Raw genomic sequence first — 24,998 nt, forward strand, 5'->3', positions numbered from 1 at the left:
GTCTGTCATGTGTATGTATGAGCGGACAGTCTCCCCAGCGCTGCCTGCTTTATGCTTAGGAGGAATCTGCCAATGACTGGGAGTGGAGAGGCTGTGGTTACCAGGGGAACTCTGCCTTCCTTTATCCTGCATGGCAGGGCATAGAGAAAGCCGACAAGCATAAATCCTATTAAGAAAAGCACAGGGTTATGCACCATTGATGGAGGGAGCATCACAGAATTTACTACTAGAATATATACTTGGTGCAAAAAAAAAAAATCACATACATTCCTGCGAGTTGTCTATTCATTAGATTTGGAAATCGTGTTGTTGATTTTTCTAATCTCGAGCAGAGCGAGGATGGCAAAATACGGGGAGATTACGAGAGGGAGGAGGAAAAGCCAGTCTTTGATTTTCCGTTGGTATCTACCATCACAAAGGGATACCTCAGAAATGTTGTAAAAATAGCAGATGCAAAATACCCAGCCTGCGGCAGGGTGTAAATTAGGCACTCCTCTTGGAATTAAAGATTCGGCTTAACAAAGCTCTTTTGTGGGATAACAGCCTCCTGTGCTCCTGCTACAAACCCCGAGCCCTAGCCATGTGTTCAGAAAGCTCCTCCCAGGACTGTCCCCTCAATGGCTTCCATAGATCAGCCTGGCTTCTGCTGCTGTGAAGCCAGGGGCTCATTTACGGTGCCAGAGTCCCTGAATTTTATATCCACACCTACGTATGCTCTGCAATTTATCAGTGAAGTAATTATCTTTGTGTGTGTGGGTGCTTAAATTATTATCAAGTATATTTGGGGACAGTAATCAGATAGCCAGGAAACAAACAAAATCAATATCGAGCTGGGTAACTGATGGGTCTTGCGGGGAGGAACAAAACTGCCTTCTGGGGAAAGTCGGTCCTGGAGCAGAAGAATGCAAAACAGCTGTCACGTTGGTTGCTGTGAGTTTATGGACAAGGAGATCGGTTCTTTATTATGCAGCAGGATAAATAAGGAATTCCCCCCTCCAACCTGAGCAGCCCTGTGCTGGGTGCATCTCCCCCTCCCGGAGTCGCAGCGCGCAGATGAATTGCTCATTAAGCTCAGATGCACTTGTTTTCCTGTTACCTCCTGTCAACACCACAACACGCAGAAAAGCTGTTTTTGAAAGAGAGGCAAAAAGGCTTGAGGAACTCTGAATGAATCTTTTTGTGTGTGTTCCTATGAATGGGACATACATGCGATTCTGCTTTTACTTTAAAAATCAAGATTCCAGTAAAAAAAAAAAAACTGGCAAATATATCACAAAATATCCAAGACCTTAAAATTAAGTTGTATGTCATCTGCAGAAATTAACCTTTTCTCATTAGTGAGAAGACGGTGGGGCCTCTTTTATAAATGGTTTCACAAGGCGGGAAGCCCTTATGTTATTTTCCTTGTAATTTCACATAAAAAATATTGAAATCTAAGCCATTGCAAATGCATAGACTGTTAGAGCATTTTTACAAATACTGCTGTTGTTGACGGTGTTTTTAAATCTCAAATTTTCTCTAGCATGAAGCTTATTTCTGTATTTGTAACATGCTTGTTGGCATGAACTTGAATACAGCAACAAAAATGAACTTAAAAAGGGAATCATCCATAGCAATCAGAATTTGCTTTATTAAACGGCAGACCGGCCATCTCCCCAGGACTCTTTGTGGACTGTCACTGCTGGTTCCCTTGAGGATGACTGAAGTTAACCTCTTCGCCGCTGCGTGAATTTAATACATTCCCTGAGCACCACCACGAGGTCCACAGTCCACCCGTGGCTTATTAATCTGTGGCCAAGAGCTTCAGTTTCAAAAGGTTTTTGGTCTGTAAAAAGGGTCAAAGATCAGGCTATGTCTAGAGGCAAATTCGACTACTCCTGGGCTCTTTGGGTCCCTTCTATTACTGCGTCTTTACTATTTGATGTTGCACGTACAAGAACGCATCTGCAGTTAACGATGGTCAGTGTTCGATGACTCCCTGCTCCCCAGCCTTACTGAAGAAACCACTGTCTGCCAATTTCCGTGAAGTGGAGGACCAGACCATGTTTCCAGAATCATGTTTCAGAAATGCAGCATTTCATTTTTGTGTGTGTTTTTATTAAAAAATGCCACTTTGGAAAAATATGATTTGCTTTCTCACTATACATCCATTATCCTAAAATTGTGATTCTTAATGTGTTCAGCCTACGGTTCTCAACAGATACCCGTTCAGAGCTGTCTGTCAGGGAAAGGTAATGGCATGGTGGAGCCTCAATCCAAGAGAGCAAATAACAGACTTTTTTTTCCTGGCTCTAGGTTTGCTAAACGACCTTGAATAAGCCACAGCTCCTGGAGCCCCTATTTCTGCATGAAGAAGGGGAGCCTTCCTGAAGTGGAGCCTTTGAAAGCAGTTATGATCTTGGAACTCATGCAAAAGTAGCTCATTATGTTGATACTTTTCTGTCAGCTTTGCCAGACATTAAACAAAATTCTATCTCAACGTTTGTCCATCGCCAATCTTAAAAAAGGCACGAAAAGCAGTATTTAGTTGGTTTCATGGTTTGCAGGTTCCTGTCTGGCTCCTGACCCCTAAACCGCCCTCCCACAAGCAGAGGGGGGTTCCTTACTGCGCACACGCCACTGAAATGTCCCCAGGCTGCCACTCTGAGTGGTTTGATTCTCCTTGCCCAGGGAAGAGCACTAAGGTGATGCAGGGACGGATACTTTCTGCCTAATCATACTTCTTATATTTCACCAGCTGACTCGTGAACCCCAGCTTTTTCCCCCTCTTACCATGGTCATTGCATCGTTGCATTATTACAGTTGTTTACGAGTATGTTGTCAAGTTTTTTTTAACTTATAGGACGTTCCGAATCTGAAAAACTGTTCCTACCGCCAGAAGAACAGCAGTTGGAGACAGAAGAGCTGTAACGAGCAAGAGAACCATCACAAAGGAAGATATTTATCCCAGGAAGGAGCCTACGGCACACAACACACACCTCCAACACATGGGCTTCAATTTAAGTGCATTGAATTGAATGCACTTAAAAAATAAAAAATAAATCAAATTTTGTCCCTAATTCCTCCTTCCTAATTTTTAAGACAGAATTCTGCTCCAGACTTTTTCTACTAGCCAAAGCCACGGAGCTGTGGAAAAACACAGATGAAAGAATTAGGCTAGGGAAAGGGAGTGTCCTCTTTTGAGAAGAACACAGACTCGATCGCAAAGGTATTGGATGCTTTTTCTTTATGAGTGTGTTCTTTGGCAGACTTTGATTGGAAAGAGCCTGTGGTTAAAATGTGTGCGACCGGGTGTGTACACAGATATGCAGGTGTGCACACCGAGACACACACACACACACACGCACACATTCAGTAAGAGCCAGCTGATCAACCGAATTCTAGAGCAAGGAAGCCTCCTTGGAAGTTGGAATCAATTATCTTCATCTGATTCTACAGTATTTACATATTTCCACAGAGAGAACAGAGCATTTTAATTTCCCCTTTCACCTCGGTCCTGGTGCGATCAAGCAGCAAGCTCTCCCTGAGCATGACCAAGGCAGGGGCCATATGTACGTGCTAAGGCGTTACCTGGCCCTGTGGTGGCGAACAGGAGACAGAGATGTTGACTAGCTGACGCTTGCGCTTACACAGTCCCTAAGCTGAAGAACCAGGGCCGTTACAGAGACGCTTCCCTGTTTATACGTCACCCGTGCTTTGAACTCACCAACGCGTTAGATATTTCAGAGATTTACTCATGAAAGGCCGTCCTGGATTTGAGTTCAGAATGGATGAGGGCGCTGCAGGGATCCGTGGCCCACTGCCAGGCAACGGCCCATCCTCAGCCCAGCGAACACAGAGACCACAAAACGAATGACCTCATCTACAAATCAGCTATTTGATATGCAGATCGGACCACAGGCCTCTTCAGAAACACAGCACTTCTCAGGCAGCAGGTGCAGCGAAGAAGTGAGTGGCCTTTCGTCATTTCAAAAGCTGGCCTGCCTTCCTGGCTCCCTCTGGCCCTTAACAATTTCTGAAGCTCTATTATCTTCATTTTTGATTTAGACGGTCCATTTACGGAATCAGGGATCCTCCCCCGCTCTTGCTTCAGAGGCCTAACCTTAAGCCCAGACATGAAGCAGGATTTAGAAGCCACACGCACAATGGAGGGACAATAACGTCACCCGGGCTCCTCTTCACAGATAAGGGAACAAAACAAAAGCCCCGGCGAGTCTAGACACAGCTCATTTCTGTGCCTGCACCCTCCCACACCTCACGTTTCTAACGACATATGTCTCCTTGAACATAATTCTCCATGATGCTTAGAGCAGAGATGGAGTCTGCGTCTCCATTTGTGCTGGAAATAGCAGTGTGAGCTGAGGGTGAAATGAAACCTTCACCTCCATTCTTTACAAGTAGCTTTCTTTTGTGGTCACAGTTGCCTTCGGCTCAGCGGTGTGGACGACTCCAGTCGGAATTGTGGCTCGCCGGGTCACAGGATGAAGGTGTGTTTTAAGCCAACAAGTAAAATAAGTAAATAAGTAAACAGTGCCCGCCCCCACCCTCCCCCGACTCCCCAGACTTCACACCCGTGGTGAGATCCCGGCTGCGCTTCGTACGGCCGTAAAGTGCAATGTCATATAATTTATATTGTCTGTGGTTGCAGGTTATATCCTGAAAGTCATAAACTATTATGGGTTTATGGCTCTACTGCAGCTATTAACTAAATGAAAGAGTTATTCATTTGAAATCTGGAATCTGGGCGATGCCCTAGCTTAAATTCACCAAGATCCTTGAGTGTGAAATATGGGAAAATCTTAAAGATAAACTATTAGACACAGTGGGGCCAGGCAGTGGGGCGGGAGCGGGTGTGGAAAACAGCCCCGCAGAGCTAGACTGTCCTTGCATGTGGCGCGTTTGCACAGTCCCCACCTCCACGCTCATTTCCAGGGACTCTCATGTCCTAGGTTCAGTCACGGTGTTGGTTTGGGTGAGCTTGTGTATGTGCTGCGAATCAAGTAGAAAGACTGTATGCTATTTTGATGAATTTCCATACATATTGGAGGGGGGGGTGTGTTTAGATACAGAGAGAGAAAGAGAGAGATTTTAGAGAGATGGGGGTTGGAATAATGAATTTTTGGCTTTGGAATAAACTTTGAACTGCTTTGTCATGACACAACTATTTTGTTTTCAGTTGCTTATACGTTTATTTTCAGGGCTTATGATTTCATTCTTTAATTAAATATGAAGAAGTCAGACATAATACAGTCATCGTGCTCACTCTGGGGATGCAGGCACATACGCCGTTTTCCTCTCAACACGTCGACATCAGGTATATTTTAAAATCTTCCTTAGTTTTGGAGAGATCTTTGCATCAAGGGTCAGAGATGCCACTAATGAAAACCACAGTTGGGGCTTTACTTCAACAAACAAACAAAGAAGGTGGAGGCTCGGAAAGAGTAGTGAGTGGAGGCTGAGATGCTGTAGATGCACCTTTTATGCATCAACCCCACCCAAACTGGAGGGTCAGGAGGCTACTTTCAGATGCTGGCCATTACCCTTTGTTACTAACTGGACGCTTCTGTCTCCCACCCTGTTCAGACGTTGAAGCCCGACCCCCTGGTGGGGCTGTGTCTGGAGCTGGGATCTCTAAGAGAGTAATGGAGGTCAAATGTGGTCGTGAGGTGGGGCCCTGATGCAGCAGGGTTAGTGCCCTTACAAGAAGAGCCCCTGACAGCTCGCTCTGTCTCTCCACACGCACGCACACAGGAGGAGGGCCATGCGAGCACGGGGCCGGACAGCAGCCGTTTGCCAGCCAGGCTCCAGCCCTGCTGGACCTTGACCTCACACTTCCAGCCTCCAGCACTGTGAGAAAATAAATTCCTCTTGTTGGAGCCCCAGTCTGTGACGTTTTGTTACGACTATCCTAGAAGACTCATAGAGAAGACTCCTCACATGGAAACATTTTTCTATTACATCTGAAAACCAAAACTTTACCATTTATGTGTAGAACGTGGCATGATGATACTTCTGAGCCACTGAAAAATCAACAAATAAGCAAAACCAAAATTGCATTTTGTAGATTTTTTTAAAAGGCAACGTGTTGAACTGTTCTTATCATATAGGTGTTATTTTAAATGTCCCCAAATCACTTAAAACAATGCTAATGACAGCATGTGTACTCTGTTTACATTGCCTTTTAAGATCACAGGGGTATAAAGGAACAGCAGACTCTTGGGTCTCAAGGATCTGCCCTTTGACTTGAGTTTCAAAAAATAAAAATAGCTCAACACAGACAGGAAGAGAAGGAGCAGTTTTATTGGTAGACATTTTACTGGTGTCTTGTTTAATCTCATCTTAAATAACTCTCAGAAATAAGCCCTGCTGTTCCCACCTGACATCTGCACGACACTGAGCATCCGTGAAATGAAATAATTCACCAAAAGTCATCAATAAAATCGGAAGACCCAGGATCCAAAACCATGACCCTCTGACTTCAATGGCTCATCTCGTGTCTGTAAGCAGCTCCGGGTGTGCTGGTAAAGAGACGAGGTTTCCCGACTTGGATACTGAGCATCTCAAGAACTGGTTGCTCCAGACAGACAAGGAGGAAGACACCGAGCATTGTGGGTGAGGAAAACGCCTGTGAACAAAGATGTGGGGCTGGAAAAGCACAGAGTCAGGGAAGAGCGTGGCCTCCACCAGCTTGGCTGAATCATTAAAAGTGCACGGAGACCATTTAACCGCAGATTGTGAAGGACCCAATGACCAGGCACAAAGTTCATTCGTCAAAGACTGCAGAGGCATTAGACTCTTTAGAAGCAGAGCTCCCTGGAAGACGCACATCACAACTTGCAGGGTTTAAGAAAAAGCTACTTTTCTCACGGAGACAGGCGATGTGCCTTGTACACTGGTGCTTAAGAGAAGCAGGACATGTTGGGGGGGCAAGAGGATGCTGAACATTGTCTTTTAGCCTTTACTTTTGCTGTGCTTTTGGTTTGGCTTGATGTCCTGTGAGTGCCCAGGGACCGCGTGCCAAGCGGCGTCCCACCCCGTGTGCGCGCTGTTCGTGCTTCTCCGACGCCTCACGAGGCCTCGCGGTGCCCCTTCCAGTGGCCGGTGGCCGTGCTGCGGACCCCGCGTGCCCCAGCCTGTGCCGCTGCTCGGGGCCGGGCTGCAGACTGAGGAGCGGGGGACAGGGAGCGGGACCAGAGCGCTGGGCGCAGGGACGAATCTCCCCTGACGCCAGAAGTGGCAGTTCAGACTTGGACAACTCAGCTCAGTGCTCGGAGGACCAGTGTGGGCGAAGAAATGAAGGACCCGCCCTCCCTGGGGGGCGAGAGTGTCATTCACTGCTTGTAAACCAGAAAACTGAGCGCAGCATGGACAACACGGGGCCAAAGAATGACTGAGAATGAGTTCTCATCCCAGAGTCAGTGCCTGTTTAACACAAAATGATATCTTCCTTGTGCCTGTTTTATTTGAAATAGATCCTTGAGCCCGGGACCAAAATATTTTGAAGACTTGTGTTTATTTGAACAGTCACTGTCCTGGTTAGAACAAGGGAAAGTAATGCATGTTTCTACATTCAGGCACAAGCACAGAAAATATAAAAATAAAAAAGTGGGACAAAAAGAATGTGACCATGAAGCCACATTCTAGGAGCATCTCTGTGTCCTTTTTGCAGAACAGACAGACGCCAGCTTTTGTCACACGGGTGTGACATGTTCTCTGCTCCACGTACTCTTCTCACTTGACTCTGGATAAACCTTAAGCTGAAACTGAGGCCAAGATGCATCCTGCGTGCAAACGCTCCGTGGAGTGCTGTGCACCGCACGGCAACGTCCCGGAGTAAAGGTCTCGTTTCTGAAGTTAACAAGCCAGCTCCAAACAGCAGTGTCCCTTTGCCTAAGTCCTGCCAAAATGCCTGCGTGTCCACCGTGTGCACCACTGATCCCCAGGCTACGTTTCTCCTCTTTCATTTATCCCGGAAAATGAGAGAAATCTTCCTATACGTTTCCTAAGCTTCAATTATTTATTCAAACGTTTTCAAATTTGGCACAATCCCAAAGTACTTTTTTTTTTGCCAACAATCCTCTCTCTCTTCCCCACCCCCCCAAGCCCCATGTGTATTTTAAGCAAATTCTCCTCCATATGGTCCTCATTTCTGGTCTCTTAATTCATCTCTATGTTGTTCTGTTTGTTATTTGGTATCTTTTTCTTTAGGTTTATATTAAGGATTGTATGCTTATTGGGGAAAGGAGGTTTCATATCAAGGGCTATATACCTTTTCTGTCTGTTTGTTTCCAAAAAGAAAGCCTTACTTAACAGGATGGAAAGGAATGTTAATGAATTTGAGCATCTCTTCATTCACGCTGGCCTCACGACGCTAGGCCTGGAACAGGCTGGCCGTGAGCGGTGTCTCATTTGGGTCTCCCACTGGCCCTGCGGAGAGGTCGCTTCCCTCGCTTCTCAGGTGGACCCACAGAAGAGAGAACACCTGAGGCGTAAGGGAATTCATGATTTGGACCACTCTACTTGCCAAAGCCCAGTCTTCCCGTTTACCCCACTACCTGCTACCACATCTAATGTGGAAGTAAGGCAAGCATTTTATGTATGTATGTTTGTTTATAGTCCAGATAAAATGTGCTACATTTTCTCTTTGGGAAGATTCCAGCCAAAATCTTTGCTCCTTTCTGGAGAGATGTATTTTTCAATATCCTTGTTGGAAAATCAGTCCCAATTTATCTCCTCCATTCGTTCTTCCAAGAGACCCTCAGTTTCTCAACAGAAGACCACCCATCATTTGCTACCCTGGAGACCTCTTGGAACAGCAGGAAACTGGGCATAGAGATTCGTTCCTTCCTTTTCCTGGAACTTTTTGCTACCTATTAAAAATCCAACCAACCAAACAACAATAACAACAAAAACTACCTAAAACCATAAGTGATATTAAAGAGATGCTAAAGCAAGTGGTCTCCACAGTAATGGCTGCAGAAGTCAGGGGAGGGCAAGTCTTAATACTTCATCCCATGCTCTTGATGTAATAGGTTCTGTGCTCCCTGGTCTCAGTGTCTTTATCTTCTAAATGGGCATAATGGCACATGATTCTGGTCACCAGTCCCAGTGTGGGAGGGTATTTCCACACCACCAAGCAGTTCTCAAACGCCAGCTAGTTGTCCCACAATCCAACTCAGTTCTGACACTGTTGACCTAGAGGAGGTGTCGGACCCCGCAGGTCAAGGGCTCAGTCCTACGAGACTGCTCCCTCCCCCACCACTTCAGATGCCAAGTGCAAGTCCAAACTGTCACCTGCGCTTCTGGCCAACTGGCTGTAGATGGGAGGTTCCAACAACTCCCTCCTCGGCTTCCCTAATTTGCTCACAGACCTCAGAGAAACATTTTACTTACTAGATTATCAGTTCATTATAAAAGGATGTAACTCAGGAACAGCTGGATGGAGAAGAGGCACAGAGCAAGGTGCAGGGGGGGTGTGGGGACCCCATGCTCTCTGACAGGCCACTCCCCCTGCATAGCTACTCTTCACAGACCCAGAAGCTCCCCAAACCCTCCCCTTTTGGGTTTTTATGGAGGCTTCATTACATAGGCATGATTGATTAAATCATTGGCCATTGGTCATTGATCTAACCTCCAGTCCCCCTCCAGTTTCCAGTGGTCCAAGGGATGGCAGTAGAAGTCTTAACCCTTTAAGTGTGTGATTGGGTCTCTAGGCAGTCAGCCCCCATCCCTGAGTGTTTCCAAAAGTCACCTCATTAACGTAACAAAAGACACCCTTATCACTCTCTTCACTTAGGAAATCCCAAGGGTTTGGGAGCTTTGTACAAGAAACAAAGACCATATATGCATATACGTAGATGAATGGCCTTATGCACTTATACATACACACATATAATAATTGTAAGTTGCATCATCACATGGGCCTCACTTTCTTTGCAAAGGCATGAGATCAACTCAGGGAAAACAAATGCCAGCACTTTGGTGGTTGACGGTGTGATGCTCACGGGAATGGAGTCACGGATGCTGCCTTGGAACTCTCAGCACCCCCTGGGCTGTGGTTCTACAATGAGGCCTCCCTGGAAAGCCGCCCTGAGGTTCTCAACTGTGTGCATTTTTAGAGTCAGAAATATTTCCACAAAACTTCTTAAGGGTGTCCAAGGATATGACTCTTGGGCACAGAAGGGCTCTTCTACAAAGGAGCCCTTTTCCAAAGAGCTTGCTGTTGTCATTGGGAAAGGCTGAAGGGACCGTCCACTTGGCAGATGAAACCGAGGCTCAGAGCAGGGAAGTGACTTGGTTTCCTGCCCTCCGCGACTCGGAGCTCTAGGCAGAGACAGACACACAGTCATGGCACAGCCGAATGGACACGCAAGTTCTGAAAAACACAAGGTGACCATGACTGGCCTCAGAAAATAATTATTTCACACATAATTCGGAAGATATACTGAAGCTATGGCAGTGAGCCTAAGAGTAATAATAGTGCGTAGCATCTACTGGGGGTAAGCCATGTGAAAAGAGTTTGCTGAACACCCCGCATGAGACATGGGAAGAACCCCTCCCACACTGCTTGGGGAGTACAGCCTTGATGACAGGGAACGTGGCGCTTTGGTGGTAAAGCAAGTGTCCTTGCTTACAGGGCCGGTGGGGAGCCAAGCTTAGACTCCAGTCTGGGTCTACCATGATTCCAGCATCCTTGTGTTTCGCTTCTATGCCTCCTACTCCTGTAGGGATGAGAGCTGGAATGGGGAGTGGAGGCTTTATGTTGTAGTTAGAAGTCGGGGCATGCACGTCATGCTTAAGTTACCACGGCAGCTGAATATTCCAATTACACTCTTGCTATGTTTCAAACACGAACATGATTTGTGTAGGTTGGTTTACACAGGAGTGACATTCAATAAAGGAAATATGTTCCTTGATCTTTGATTTGCGTAACAAGCAGCTTTCAGCTTTCAGTTTTATTAATTGCTCTGAAAACCTACAATTTAGGTAAAACTAATTACGTTTGATTTTCCTCATTTGGTTAGTTCTCATTTAATATAAGCGGGATTGAAAGCAATCACTCTCATTTATATGTGTCATATATGATATGACAATAGGAAATACCAGGAGACATCTATCCACTCCTTCAAAATTAGATCTAACCTGATTTCTAATGAGGGGTTTGCTCTTGCAAGTAATTGCCTTGACAAGTCTTTTCTTTCAGGAATCAATACTTTTTTTCCCTATTTCTTTTTAAAAGCCAATTTCTTAGCCTTCTGGCACCTTTTGTATCTTCTGCAACAAGGAGCGACCAATGTTAATTTTACGACGAGAGCATGTTATGAAGTTCACACTTTGATCAAGAGAGACATGGTGTTTGTCACCCCAGGGGGTGGCGAGCCTTGGCAGAGAAGGAGTTAATGGGCAGGGGGAGGGCCTGTGTTCAAAACAAGAGCTCACTGTGAGCTGTCACGCTGTGTCTGAGATTTTGACGACAGTGACAAACGCAGTCTGAACACCTTCATCCCTGTTAGATGTGCAACTCAGAAGTCAGAGATCCAAGAGCGTGGCCAAGACCCAAGATGTAAAGAGGAGACCAGACACCAAAATGGAGATGGGAGGTCAGACCCAAGGGGCCTGCAACTCGTCCCACGCGGTGCCATCTTCCTGGAACGCCCGAGAAGTGATCACACACTCCGGGACATACATGGAGGACATTCCCCAAAGCCACACCCATTTGGGAGCAAAACAAAATCACATTTACAGGGAGAAAGGAGCTTAGATTTGCCAATCATACTCAGAATTGTCAGAGCCCAGCCTTACTCAGAGCCGTCTTACAGAAAGTCTCGGGAAATACGACCCAAGGAAACAAAGAGCCTCGGGCATCGTTACCATCCACCTCATGGCGCCTCCTGTGCAGCGTTTTCTCCAAGATGTGGCGAATGATTGGGGCCAGATGGTGCATCTCTGCCAGGTTCATTTGCCCCTTAGTAAATGGTGATAAGCAGCTCCTCTCACGCAAGGCAGTGGAGAGGTTTGTAGACAGTGATGTGTGTGGAGCCCTGACGCGGAGCGGATGCGCACATTTGGCAGACGAGGAGCCTGTCCCCTCCCTCCTCCCCTTTGTTGACGTCTACTCCAAAGAGCAGCTCAGAAGCCACCAGAAGCGGAAAGAAGGCCATGTCCTCGTTGCCCTCCTTTATAACACAAGCTTTCTCACATGAGCTAGCACAGGCTCCTACCTGAATGCCTTTAGCTTCTCCGAGCCACCATGGGCTGGCCAGCAAGCTCTGCCTTCACCATATCTGAGTATCCGAGAAAGGTCGTTTAAGAGATGGAACCTGAATCACAGGTACAGAAACTCCAGGTGATTTAGTCTCAGGCTTGCAGGGAGAACCTTCCGTCTTCCTACTCTGATAGCGGCGCATGTGTCCCTTCCTTCCTTCCAATGACACGACGAAGCCCCACATGGCCCAGAGCCTCTGCATCAGCAACTCACGGCCACTGATGCTGCAGATCCACGTGCATGTGCGCCGCCCGGCTCGGGGAGGGGACCAAGAAAGCTTGTCGCCCTTGATTACTGGCCCTATCCCGGCGCTAGAGAAATGAGAGGTGAAGAACCGCCTGGCGAGAAGGTCTGATGCAGCTGCAGCATCCCGGCCACCTTGCTCCCTCCCCGCCAGCGCTCCGCCTGGGGTCCTGAGGCGCACTTTCAACAGAACATCTTTTCCAACCAATGCTCCACTTAGAGACATGGAACCCTCTCAGGCTCCACCAGAAAACCATCCTTTACTGAGAAGGGAGAAAGAACAGACAGAGTTGTCTGGATGGAGTTTTCATCGGACAACACGTTGTAGTCAGAACATCCGGGGTCCGGGCGTGGGAAACTTGGCTGCTGAGCCTGGCTCGTCCACCACGAGCTGTGGGGCCCCAGTTGTGGTTTCCCGGACTTTTCAGGGGAAAAGTTACAGAGGATGCATCCACGCACCACCCCGTCTGAAGTCCCAGATGCACGTTACCGAGCTGCGAGGACCCAGGGCTTGGAGTCCCAGGAGTGGTTCAAGCCCAGCTCCGCCACTTTCCTGCAAGTCACCAAACCTCTTCTGAGTTTACAAGCGAAACAGGAACAATCAGAGTGCCTCATAGCTAGGGTTATTTTGAGGATTAAATAAAATAATGTAGTCGCAGTATTTAGCTCAGTGGTTGGCCTATTTAAAATTTAAAAACTATACTTATGATGGCTTATAGGAGCTGCTGGACTGTTGGTCTCTGCTCATAAATACAGAAATAGAATAGCTTTAAAAATCGGTTGTTTACTAGAGACACTGAACATGTTGAGAAAGATGTGAGGAGTCCACTGCTGCAAATGCTCTTGCTTGGCTATGTCAGGAAAGGAACAGAAATAAATAAACAAACAGATAAAACCAATCAGCAGGAACCCAGCACAGCAGTGCTGGCCCTGCAGACCCGGCAGCTCCCGGGCCCTGCCCAGGCTTCCGTGAGTGGACACTGGCTTCTCTGTTCTTTCAGGGTTTCCCTCGCCAGCAGGTCTGCTCAACTCACATCAGCAACTCGTAGAAAACCCCATTTACAGTCAACCTGCAGAGAAAAGCCAAAGGAAAGAGTCAGTGCAATTAACCCAGAGTGAAATCCTGCTTCAGAGAAAAAAGAAAAATTTTCCCACTCTATTCTTGGATTTATAGCTCAAGGTTTTCACTGTAATGGCTCTTGTAAATTAATTGCAGACACAATTGTCTACGGGCATTCTCAGAATAAGTGGCAAGTAGTTAATTGCACCCCGAATTAGCCAATTCGGCCGATAATTAACCATTTGAAGACAATTAACTGCATGCATACTATTTGCACCTGCAACTAATTGGAGCCCCTTATATTGTTCCTGGAAGAAATAAATAAATAACAACAACAACAAAAAAAACCAGAGGCCACTCTTAAACCCTGGTTTATGGTCCAAGGTTCCCTAGAGCTGAGGAAACGCTCATCTGTGTTCCAGCTGCCTTCATGGAGAAGCAATTTTAAATCAGCCCTGACTAGCTAGGTTTGCAGGATGTCATTTTATGCTTTTTTGCCCTTTTTTTCTTCCTCCCCATTATTAACGTGAACTTCAACTTAATTTCTTCAATTATCTAATCAAAAAATTTCAGGCTATCCAGGTCTGAAAAAATTAAAACATCCCACATATTGAAATACTGGTGTTGTTTTAAGAGAAAGGATAAATTCTCTTATCTTTGCTGGATGGGCTGCCTAAGTGCTCTCTTCGTCAGGAGGGGAGGAGCAAATGTCCCCCCCGACCAGGAAGAATAACTACACAGGCGTCATTATTTCAGCCGCCGTTTGTGGAGGAGGATGCTGTGGATTATTGGCACAATCTCTTTTCACTCTCAAAAAAATAAGTTGCTGTTAGTAATAATAGTAACAAGGACAAAATTAACAACCATGGCAGCAGTAATTCCAAGGTAGTAAATACTTATGCCTACACTTTAGCTAGCCTCACTTGAATGGTTCTAAAATTCAAAAAAGGCATTGTGTCCATGTTGTAGATGAAAAAAATTGTTCTTGAAGGCTGCCTAGTTTTCCTAACTTTGGAGGAACCATTAAACGTGCATAATTTAATCCATGTCAAGTGCTTAGCACAGTACTTAAGACACAGTCAGTGCTCAGTAAAGATTAGCAAAACATTTATATCCCTGTGAATTACTAAGTCTATCCTCTTCACATGGACAGGTTGTGGACAGAACTGTAAACCCAAAAGTTGATATATGCTTAGTGTTCATGATGTGCTAGTTACTGTTCTAAGTGCAGCACAGGAAGCAAATCAAGTTAAACTGGGTAACAAAAGCATTCCCATTTTACAGATGCCAAAACTGAGGCGGAGAAATGTTAAATGACTTGCTCAACATGCACAGATGGCAAAGAGGTGAGATGAGGGATTCAAGTACAGACATTCTGGCTCTAAAACGTATGAATTTAGGTACTACACTATATTGCTTCTAGTAACCTGGACAGATGGCTTTGTCTATAAAAAATGTGTGTGTGTGTGTTTGTGTGTGTGTGTACTTGATGGAGCTGTCTGTTAAAAATCAGTAAGGGATGGGTGTAGCTCAGTGGTAGAGCACATGCTTAGCATGCACGAGGTCCTAGGGTCCATCCCCAGTACCTCCATGCAAACAAATAAATAGATAAACCAAATTACTTCCCCGCTCCAGCAAAATATATATTTTTTAATTTAAATAAGTAAATACAAATAAATATATTTATTTTAAAAATCAGTAAATATAAAACCGGCCTGGATGCTGAATGCTCGCTTTCTCAAATGACAGAAGAACTGTGGTGGTTTAGGAAGAGCAGTGAGTGGGAGGGAGGCTGGAGCCCCCTGCCCGAGGGTGAGTCGGGAAGGCGGCGCTCTCAACGAGTCAAAAGCCATTTGTAGGTTTCGGGAGAGAAGCGGCTGAGGAAGGAGGTCAGGAGGAGAGACGCAGAGCTAGGCCAGGGGCCCGACCATGGCAGAGGGCCAGCAGCGAGGAGGGGCCGCGCAGGTGGCCCCTAGGGAGGCACGAGACACGGCATCAAGAGGCGAGGGGCTGTGCGGGGCCGAAAGGCCGCTCCCCCCAGCCCAGGGTCATCTGAGGCACCCGGCCCTGAATCAAGCTCAGTGGTCTTCCTGGTAGAGCGCTTTGCTCGCAGGGCTGGACCGACCCCATGTTACACACTGAAAACCCTAGCGGCTGGTCTTTCGCCATCGTGAAAGACAGTTTAGGAGTGCCCGTTCAGCGAAGGATTAAGAGAACAAGGTTCAGGCCAACGGAGGAGGAGAGGAGGGTCCCAGTGGCCCGAGGTCGGCTCATCATCGCAATTCAGCACCAGAGCTGGCACGTGACCCCCGGCGGGCAGCGGGGAGAGTAGAGCTCAGGGTCAGGGGGTCTGCTAGCCTCCAGGAGGAGGTCCTGGGTTCGATCCCCAGTACCTCCTTCAAAATAAATAAATAAATCTAATTACCTCCCTCCTCCTCCAAAAAAAGAAGAAACACAAACTTCAGGGGTATACAGGTTTTATCATGTGACAATGATACGCTTTAAAGATATCAGAAAATGTATGTTTATTTTTTCCCCTATTTAAAAAAAACAAACAACTCCCCCAAAAACCTGAAACATGCTGTTGTCAACTTCACCAATAAAAATTTCAAACAAGACGGAACAAGTGACCCACTGCTAGGTCGCTTTATCATCTGGTGGACGTAAATTCATGAATCAGAATATTGAGAGGATGGTTCTTCAGGCAGACACAAATCCGAGCACCCCTTCCTTCAACTGCATTTTCTCAGCGTGTGCACAGAATGAAGGCGTTTTCTGAACGTCTCGCTGAATCAAGGCCCAGCACGTGTGCTCGCATGTCGGGATGCAGGCAGAGCCCATGCTCACCTTTCTTCCATTTTCTAGCGTAGTCCCTGGTCAACAAAAACAATTACGTTTAGTTTACTAGGCGCTCTTAGAAACGCAGCTTTCTGCTGGGAAAGAAATCCTTACTTTCAAATCATCTGCTTAATAATCCACATTTTTTTTCCATGTGAGTGTGAAATGTATGGGTTCATATTCCATATTCCTTTCCTTTGCAACATACGAGCACGGTTCATACTATAATATCTGATGTTCACCTCGACTGTGTGGACATTGACAAATCGGCTTTGTCATCTAGCATGCAAGCCCTTTAGGGCCTTATAAGAGGGGTACCTTGGTCCCTGTGGTGATGACTCTTGTTGGCCCATTTTAGTTGGCCGAGAGATTTCATTTCACCCTGTGGAATCACCAGTTATAATCAACCATTATCTTCAGTTTCCTCACCAACAGGGTTTTGTTTTTTTTTTAACTCATATGACTAAACGCATTTGTTAATACCTCCCTCCCACATGGGATTTTAAACCCCCGTCTGTCTCCGGAGAAAACAGCAGCTCGTAGTTCCCGTGCATGGCAGGATTTGTCACTCACTGACCCCTGCAGCAACCGCTCTACCGTCTGACGCCTTCTCCCTATCATCCACCGAAACGTGAATTTAAAGCTTCCTTAATAAACTTGGCAAGCATTCCATTACATGCATGCTTTATGAAAGGGGATCAATATCCTGCCATCTTCTCTCTCCCCAAGCGGACGCTAGTTCCCCACGGTAGGGGCTTCTGGGGGCGGGGAAGGGATGGGGTCAGGAGAGGAGAGAGGATGGAGAGGAAAGGGGAAAAAAAAAAAGACTTAGCTTAGGTCAGGCTTCTAGTCTTATAAGCGTCTTACTTTTCCCCAGAGCTCCTCTGCTTCCATATTTATTCTCATTTTGGGTGTTACTATTCACGGAAACCTCTAGATCGCAACCTTCCCTCGGCCCCTCCCCCACAAAGGCACACAGCCGAGCATCCCAGAGCCTCCCCGGCACGTGAGCAGCGGCTCATCCATGCATAATGCGTCCAGGCCTGCCTGGCTGAGGCCACAGGGCACGGAAGCAGGGAGAAGTGCCCCCGGGACACGAGGCCCCCATCAGATGGCGTGCCACAAGCCGGCGCCCTTCCAGCCCGAACAGTCTCTGCACCCTGCACGGGCTGCGCTTCCAAGACGCCCGCATCTCCAACCAGCGCACCTCCAGAGCGCGGGTCCCTGCAGAGCCTTTCCTCACATCATTTGCAAGTTGCTCCCCTGGCCCGCTCTCCAGACGTGACCTAATTGCCGCCTGCCCGGCCGGCTGTGGTGGTGTGAGCGCGGCCCCCTCGTGCGGGGAGGTGCTGTGATCTGAGCTCCCCGCATCCCAGCAGCCGGGCTGAGGGAGCAGAGGAGAGCAGGTCAGGAGGGAATTAAGAAGAAGCTTCTCCTGGGGTGGGACGGTGGGGTATGGCTCAGTGGTAGAGCGCATGCTTAGCATGAAGGAGGTCCTGGGTTCAATCCCCAGTATCTACATTAAAAAAAAGAAGAAAAAATCAACAAACCTAATTACCTCCCCCAAAAGAAAAAGTCTAAAAATTAAGGGGGGGGGGGAGAAGTAGCTTTTCCTGCCTTTAGCAGTGCTCCCCACTGCAGCATACACACATTTTTAATAAAGGTTGTTTAGAAAACAATGGACGAGAACAAAAAAATCACAAACCCAGGAGCCAAAGGCAGATGCATCCGCAGCGGAGGGAGGCCTTCCCGTCTCAGAGTCGCGCCGCGGCCCTTTTCCGGCACTGGGGCTACATCGCCCGACTCCGCCGCTCTGTCGGGGCTGGTCTTTGAAGTGAGTCAGACGCTGAAGGTCTGTTTCGTCAAAACCACACGATTCCTTGATCGCGGTTCCTGGCAGTTCGGTCTTGGAGATGCGGTATTAATGAAAACGGGAGATGACGGAGGAGACCTACTGAGTGGGTCTAATATTTTGTTCGGGGATCCTCTCTGAGAGAGAAGTAAGAGGGCAGAGGTGTGAGCAGGCCTGGGGGGCCCACTTTGCCTCAGAAAAAGGCAGGGGTTTAAAACGCAGATCCGGCGCTTTCAGACCCAGGCTGAGATAGGTTGTAATTCGTTGGCTGTTACCCAGGTGCATTGGAAATGCCCAGGACAGAAACTCGGGACTCTAGGAGAGCTTCTGTATCGTACCCTTGTCCTTGCGGGGCGAAAGCCCGCAGTGAGTTAAGGCCACCGTGTGTTGTGGAGGCTTTCACTCCACGTGGAGGAGAGCAAACTTCTGTCCATAACACTCCGCCTGGAATCTGGCTGCAGCAGGGCTGTGCGGCTACGCCTTCGCTTTCTCCTGGTCAACATCGGAGAGCCCTGTGACATGAAAAACCCCACAGGGGCACAGGCCAGTATGTGGAAACTCGTCCAAGGAAAGAAGCAGGTATTTCAAATTTAAAAATAAACTTACGGAGGGGAGGGAACAGCTCAAGTAGTAGAGTGTATGCTCAGCATGCAGGAGGCCCTGGGGTCAGTCCCCAGTACCTGCATTAAAATAAATAAGTAAATCTAATATCACCCCCCCAAAAAAAGAAATAAAAACAAAGTTATGCCCTGAAAAAAAATACACCTTTACAAACTTCTAATTAGGCTTATTCATGACAGTTTGGGTCTATCTATGGTTTGGGAAATAACTGTCTTTATTTTATCAACTAACACGTTTTTGGCTACCACATACCTGTAAAGTGTCTAGAGCTTGGGTTAAAATAATTGCAAAGCAACCACAGTACTTTGTGCTGAGAAAGTTTAATTCGGTGATGGGAGTGTGCTGGAACCCTGCTCTGGGCACCTCTGAGGAACTATGAAATTCAACGTTTAATTTATCGTCACGGGTCCTTGAGGCCCACCGCTTACTCTTCTAAGTAAGACCAAGAGCGGACCTGCCGCCCGCGTCGCACGGCCTCTCTCTCCCTCCTTTGCTGCACAGTCTACGTGAAGCAGCCGCTGGTTTTATCAAGAGAGAAGCCTCAGATTATGAAGAGCGGGCCCCTAAGCCCTCGTGGGCGTCCAGGTGCCAGAATCCCGCCGGCCGGCGAGTGTGGGGACCGGCATCAGGCCCGCGTGGGGCCGCCCACTGCCGCGGCGCGGTCCTGCCTGGGGAGGGCCCCTCCCCGGCCCCTGTCTGTCCACCCTTGAACTTAAACCCTTACCTGGGAGAGATAAAGTGTTTGTCTGAATTAAACTTCCAGTAACAGTCTCTGATTGTTAAGTATTGTAGCCTTCAAATCTTGGGGAGAAAGTCTTTCTTATGTTATTGCACTGTATGCAATGCCACGGGCAGGAACTTTGTGGACATTTAAGACCCTCAATTCTGTTGGAATTGGAATAATGGCAGTAGTAGTAGTAGTAGTAGTAGTAGTAATAATAATAATAATAATAATAATAACAACAACAACAATAATGGCTGTACCTACCCCTGGCCAAAATAAAATAATTTTTAAAACAATACAATAATAAATAAATATTTTTAAAGCTGTTTCAGCTATAGGATGTAGTCAGAGAAAGGTTAGATGACTGAATTTTCTTAAAACTAGAAATGAATCAGACTTAAATGGTCTTAAATCTAAAGGTCTTCAGTTTCACTTAATGCAGGTCGTTTTGGTAACAGAGTTCCAAGAAAAACAATGGAGATGATGCTTTTTGTGTCATGGTGATTCCAGAGTGAGGTAGAGTGGATACATTCTGAGCCTGAAATATCCTTTCATACCAGAAATGAGAGACATGCTGAAAGCAAAGACTCACTCAGTGGCAGGGGCGTCCACACCCCTCTTTCATTTTCAAAAAGGTCTAAGTGACGCTTTAAGAAATGGAGTCTGTTCTCAGGACGTTTCATGAAAGAGGAAGCTCTTGTTGACAGGTAACCCTGGAGTTACGTGGTGCCTGAAAAAAACCACACGCTGGGCACCGTCGCTGCCACCAGCACTGAACATGCCAGTTCTTCAACCACCAGGCACCTGGCGGTCCGTCACTCTCCTCCCAGGGTGGCTCTGTCCTCCCAGGGCCTGGGAAAGGAGCTGCAAAGGGGAAAGCAAAACCTCTGTCAGCAAGACAGGACAATGACGGGGGAGGGCAGCTCAGTGGTAGAGTGTGTGCTTAGCATGCAGACGGTTCCAGCACCTCCATTAAACAGCAAACAAACCTGATTACCACCCCACCAAAGAAAACCAAAGAAGTACTTCCAGGAAAAACAGGACAATGAGCATGAAAAGGCACGACACTCGGGCACAGACGGCTCCCTTCCCACCCCTGCACACCTGTCGCAGGAACGCCAGAGTCTTGCTTTGAAGGGCTGCCACTTCAGGAAGAATGACTCTTGGTTGCTTTGGGAGAAGTGTCTGATGATCGGCAGGTGGACGTTAGCTTTGCAAAGAGGGGAAGACCCAACACCTAGGAAACAGTGAGGCTCGTAGAGAAAACTAGACGTGTAATCAAGGCCTGGTGGCCGCCCTGCTCCTGAGGAATAGGATGGCCTTTCTGGGGTCTGATGCCAGTTTCTGCCACCAGAGGTGGACCAGACGCTCATCCAAGGAAATCCCACCGCCTCCCTGGCAGACACTGCGACGTACGGAAAGGGGTGGGACCTGGGGCCCTGCAAGTTTGTCCCAGACACATGTGAAGACCAGATGGACGGACGAAATGTGAGGAAGTGGAGGTGCTTCTTTGGATCGCTGTGAAAGTTACACAGGAAAAAGCCACAATTTTCAGTGCTTCCACACCACTCCCTCATCACCCACCATGAGATACCACTATTTTATCTTTTATCAAGAACACGGATTTTAAGTCAGCCAAAAAAAAATGGAATAGCTATTGATTGAAGGCTCTAAGAACAAGCTTTATAAGAGTCTCATTTCAGGATGACATCAAAATATTCAGGTCCTGGGCAGGAGGGTATAGCTCAGCGGTAGCATGTGTGCTTAGCATGCATGAGGTCCTGGATTCCATCCCTGGTACCCATTTAAAATATACATATCTATACACACACACATTCACACACACATATGTGCACATACATATATATACATATACATATACCTAATTACCTCCCCCACCAAAAAGAAAAGATTCACATTAAAAAATAATAATAAAGCCCCCTCCAAAAGAGAAAATTCAGGTCCTACCCCATGGACCAACGCTGACAGTAAACTTTAGAAGAAGTAAAGAAAATTAATCATTCTGACTCTAATTCAGAAAATAATTTTAAAAACAAAGAAGAGCTTTCATTCATCTTGCATTGAAATGGACAGGACCCCGGCCCCCCGCGCATCTTCGCTGTGCACCGACTACTGGAGGTGGTGCGTCCCCAAGCCCAGCCTCCGCCCTCCCTCGCTCAGAGCCAAGGCAAAGAGGAGACGAAACCCGCAGTCTCTTTTCTATAAATAGAGCTCTTTCCAACCAAACGTTCTCTTCACTTCATTGCTCACGCAGACGCCTACTAGGCCTTGTGTTTTCAAAACCACAATTGTCTTTCATTTCATCCTGAATAATTGGGGTGGGTAGTCTTACAGCACAGCCCTGCCTTTCAGAGAAACATGTGTGGAATTTCTCTCTGTCCCTTTCAGGCAAGAAGATAATGCACATTTTTGAGAAGTTTCTGCCTCTTTCTTCTCTGCCTCAGATATGATCGTTCTAACAACTTCTAATTACTTGGCCTCCAAGGATGAGAGGCAGGATGCTCAGAGCCCGGCCTCTTTGTTCTGGGTCAGCTGACGTGCACCCTTCTCTGCTCACGCTTAGAAAGAACAGAGAATAGACTCTAATTAAATCCCATATTTTTCAGATCACTCAACTGAGTAAACTGACAGCGATGTTATCTGTGGGCCTGCTGCCACATCTGATCAAGCTCTTTCCAGAGCTGTGTAACCTCCCGTAGGTAGAAGGGGTGGGGGAAGTCCGTCTGAAGGCTCCTGTTACCCATTGGAGTGATTTTTTAATGGCTTGTTCTATTTTACTTTATTCTTTGTAATTCTTACATTTGATTGAAGTGTAGTCAATTTGCAATGTTAGTTTCACGTGCCCAGCAAAGCAATTCAGTTATACACGTGCATATATACGCATATTCAGATTCTTTTCCATTTTCAGCTCATTATAAGAAATTGAATGTAGTTCCCTGTGCTGTACAGTAGTTCCTTGTTGTTTATCTGTTTTATGTAGTGTGTACCTATTAATCCCAAACTCCTAATATGTCCCTTCTTCCCTGCTTTACCCCTGGTAACCACAGTTGTTTTCTGTGTCTGTGAGTCTATTAAATGATTTGTTTAAAAAAATTTTTTTTGAAAGAACTTCCCCTTTTCTTTGACTTTTACTGTTTTGCTATAAAATCCCACTCAGGGCACAAAAATTATGTATATTTCTGTTTATTACCAGAGTGAAAAGAATGGAGTCCTTCAAGATGGCACCTTCTTAAAGCTGAAACGTACCCAGTATCTACTCTTTCCCAGGCCCCACACCTGCATTTTCCATGCAGTGTCTCGTCTGATGCTGAGAGCAGCCCATGTTATACATCACACTTAGGAGAAGAGGGAGTGGAGGCATTATGCAGACTGGACACCTTGTCCCGAGTCACAGGGTAAAGAAAATGCCTCTGAACTTGCAGAGGGGAAGTGGGGGAGGGAGTGAGAATAAAATAGCTCTGTGCTGAGAGACTAAGTTCTGATCCACGGATCCGTATCCGGTCAAGTTCCAACGGGAAACATACCCCAAATAGGATTTAGCAAGTTTTATGTGCAAAGGCACTAGGGAAAAAGTGGGTGGGCTGCAGGAGTCTGGAAGCTGCCATCAGCTGCCGTGTTACTGCCCTAATGATGAGCATGGGGGCAGAAGAGCTACCAGAGGTTGCCAGGAGACAGAGATGATGGAGGTACAGGGCACAAGGTGCATTGAAAGGGTCCACAATCCTTCACTCGGCGACAGTGACCCGAGGCGACCTCGCAGGGACGGAGGTGAGACCTCTTTCCTCCCTTCACGCCCCAGCTGGAGAAGCCCTCCTGGAACCCAGAGGGCACAGGAATCCTGCTGGCGGAGGAGGAGGAAAGGGGACGGGGCGGTTCTGGAAGGACGGAGAGGAATGCAGAGCTCTGGCTTTAGTCTCACTTCCCGCGCATTCCCCGCCTCTCCTGTGAGTTTCCGCCTGCCTCCTGCCTAGTGTCTGCTCCTCTGCCTTGGACTCCCTGAGAGGCACACAGGTGGCCTACACTGATGACAAAGAAGACGCCTTTGTGGACAAACACAGTGGAGCTAAATCCAGAGGAAAGTGTGTAAACAGGGCAGGTGGAGGGAGGCTAGGCTGGGAGCTGACCTTCCCGGGAACCGCAAGATGGTTTCCTCACTTACTCGTTCCTGTCTGAATAAGAGGAGCAGCTCTAACAACAATAGTAATTACAGTGGAGGATCAGGAAGATAAATGAGAGGAGTAAACAGGTTTTAAGATTAATAATGGTCAATTAAATGCATGATTACTATTAACACAGATTCATTTAGTTTCACCCTGTTAGAACTCAGACAGAAAATCCGACGGTTTAACTGAGTCAGTATCCTGGGTACCAAGATGGCAGTCTCCAGAGCTGGACTCCAGCTGTCCCTTCATTGGTCAGCGTGTGTGTGTGTTGGGGTCCTCAGCCTCTGGAAATAACCCTTCCCGTCGATGTGATGTAGGAGGAAGGTCATGCGTTCCGGAATGAGACACAGTTCTGTGACCCTGGGCATTTCAGCATATCTGTGGGTATTTACACTTACAAAATAGTGGTTATAATAACTCTCAGGTTGTCATGGGAATAAAAGATGATGCTGAACATCCAGTGCTCAGTTCGGGGTTAGAGTTGAGGAAATATTCTTTTCTTCTTCTCTTTGGATAGAACTATTTTTATGAAATGAAAAGAACTCACAAGTAAACGAAGTTTCTAATTATCTGGTGTTATTATTAACAAACAAAATGGCTGGACCTTCTCTCTTCTCCTCTGTCAGTGCTTTGATCATTTTATTGACTTCAGACTCCAGTTGTGAGATGAGAAGTTCTCATGAGCCTTATCCCCAGCAGAAGGCTTGCGTCCTCGGGAAACAGCAGAATGCCTGTTTGATTGGAGGAGAGATGATCTGTTCTAGCTTTCTGGATAGAATACAAAACTCTCCTTCTTACAAAACGCCAAGGTAATTATGTCACTCTTTCCACACCTTATATAAGAGCTACCTATTTCCATGAAATAATGGGGGTAAAATCGGTTTGGTGAGCCAGAAGACCTGGTTTTAATTTCAGTTCAACATTTTCCTTCTGATAACATGGGAAGAGCATAACTGTATGAGCCTCAGCCTACTCACCTACAAAACAGGGATTAAATGAGGTAAAATGTGTAAAAGTTCTTAATACAAGTCTCATACAGGGCATAATTTGAATTTTATGAAGCTACATAGCCCCTACAATGAAAAGCAATGTGTTCTGCACAAAATATGCCCTTAGTAAGTGTTTACATAATTAAACTGAATTTAAAATATGTAGCTAATGCAAATATGATAGAAATATATCAATATTTCTGTTATTAAAAAGCAAACACA

The 24,998-nt window shown here is 46.7% G+C and overlaps 1 long non-coding RNA gene across 1 annotated transcript; it reads right to left on the bottom strand.

Moving 5' to 3' along the window:
- Nucleotides 1-16,068: 16,068 nt before the first annotated feature.
- LOC140685942 (uncharacterized) lies at nt 16,069-19,738 on the bottom strand. The gene is made up of 3 exons (XR_012059410.1): nt 19,604-19,738; nt 18,112-18,395; nt 16,069-16,441 (listed from the first exon to the last, which is right to left on the bottom strand). It is a non-coding gene; the product is annotated as an uncharacterized lncRNA (long non-coding RNA).
- Nucleotides 19,739-24,998: the final 5,260 nt, after the last annotated feature.

Source organism: Vicugna pacos, chromosome 15, assembly GCF_048564905.1.
Source record: "Vicugna pacos chromosome 15, VicPac4, whole genome shotgun sequence".
NCBI classification, from domain to species: domain Eukaryota; kingdom Metazoa; phylum Chordata; class Mammalia; order Artiodactyla; family Camelidae; genus Vicugna; species Vicugna pacos.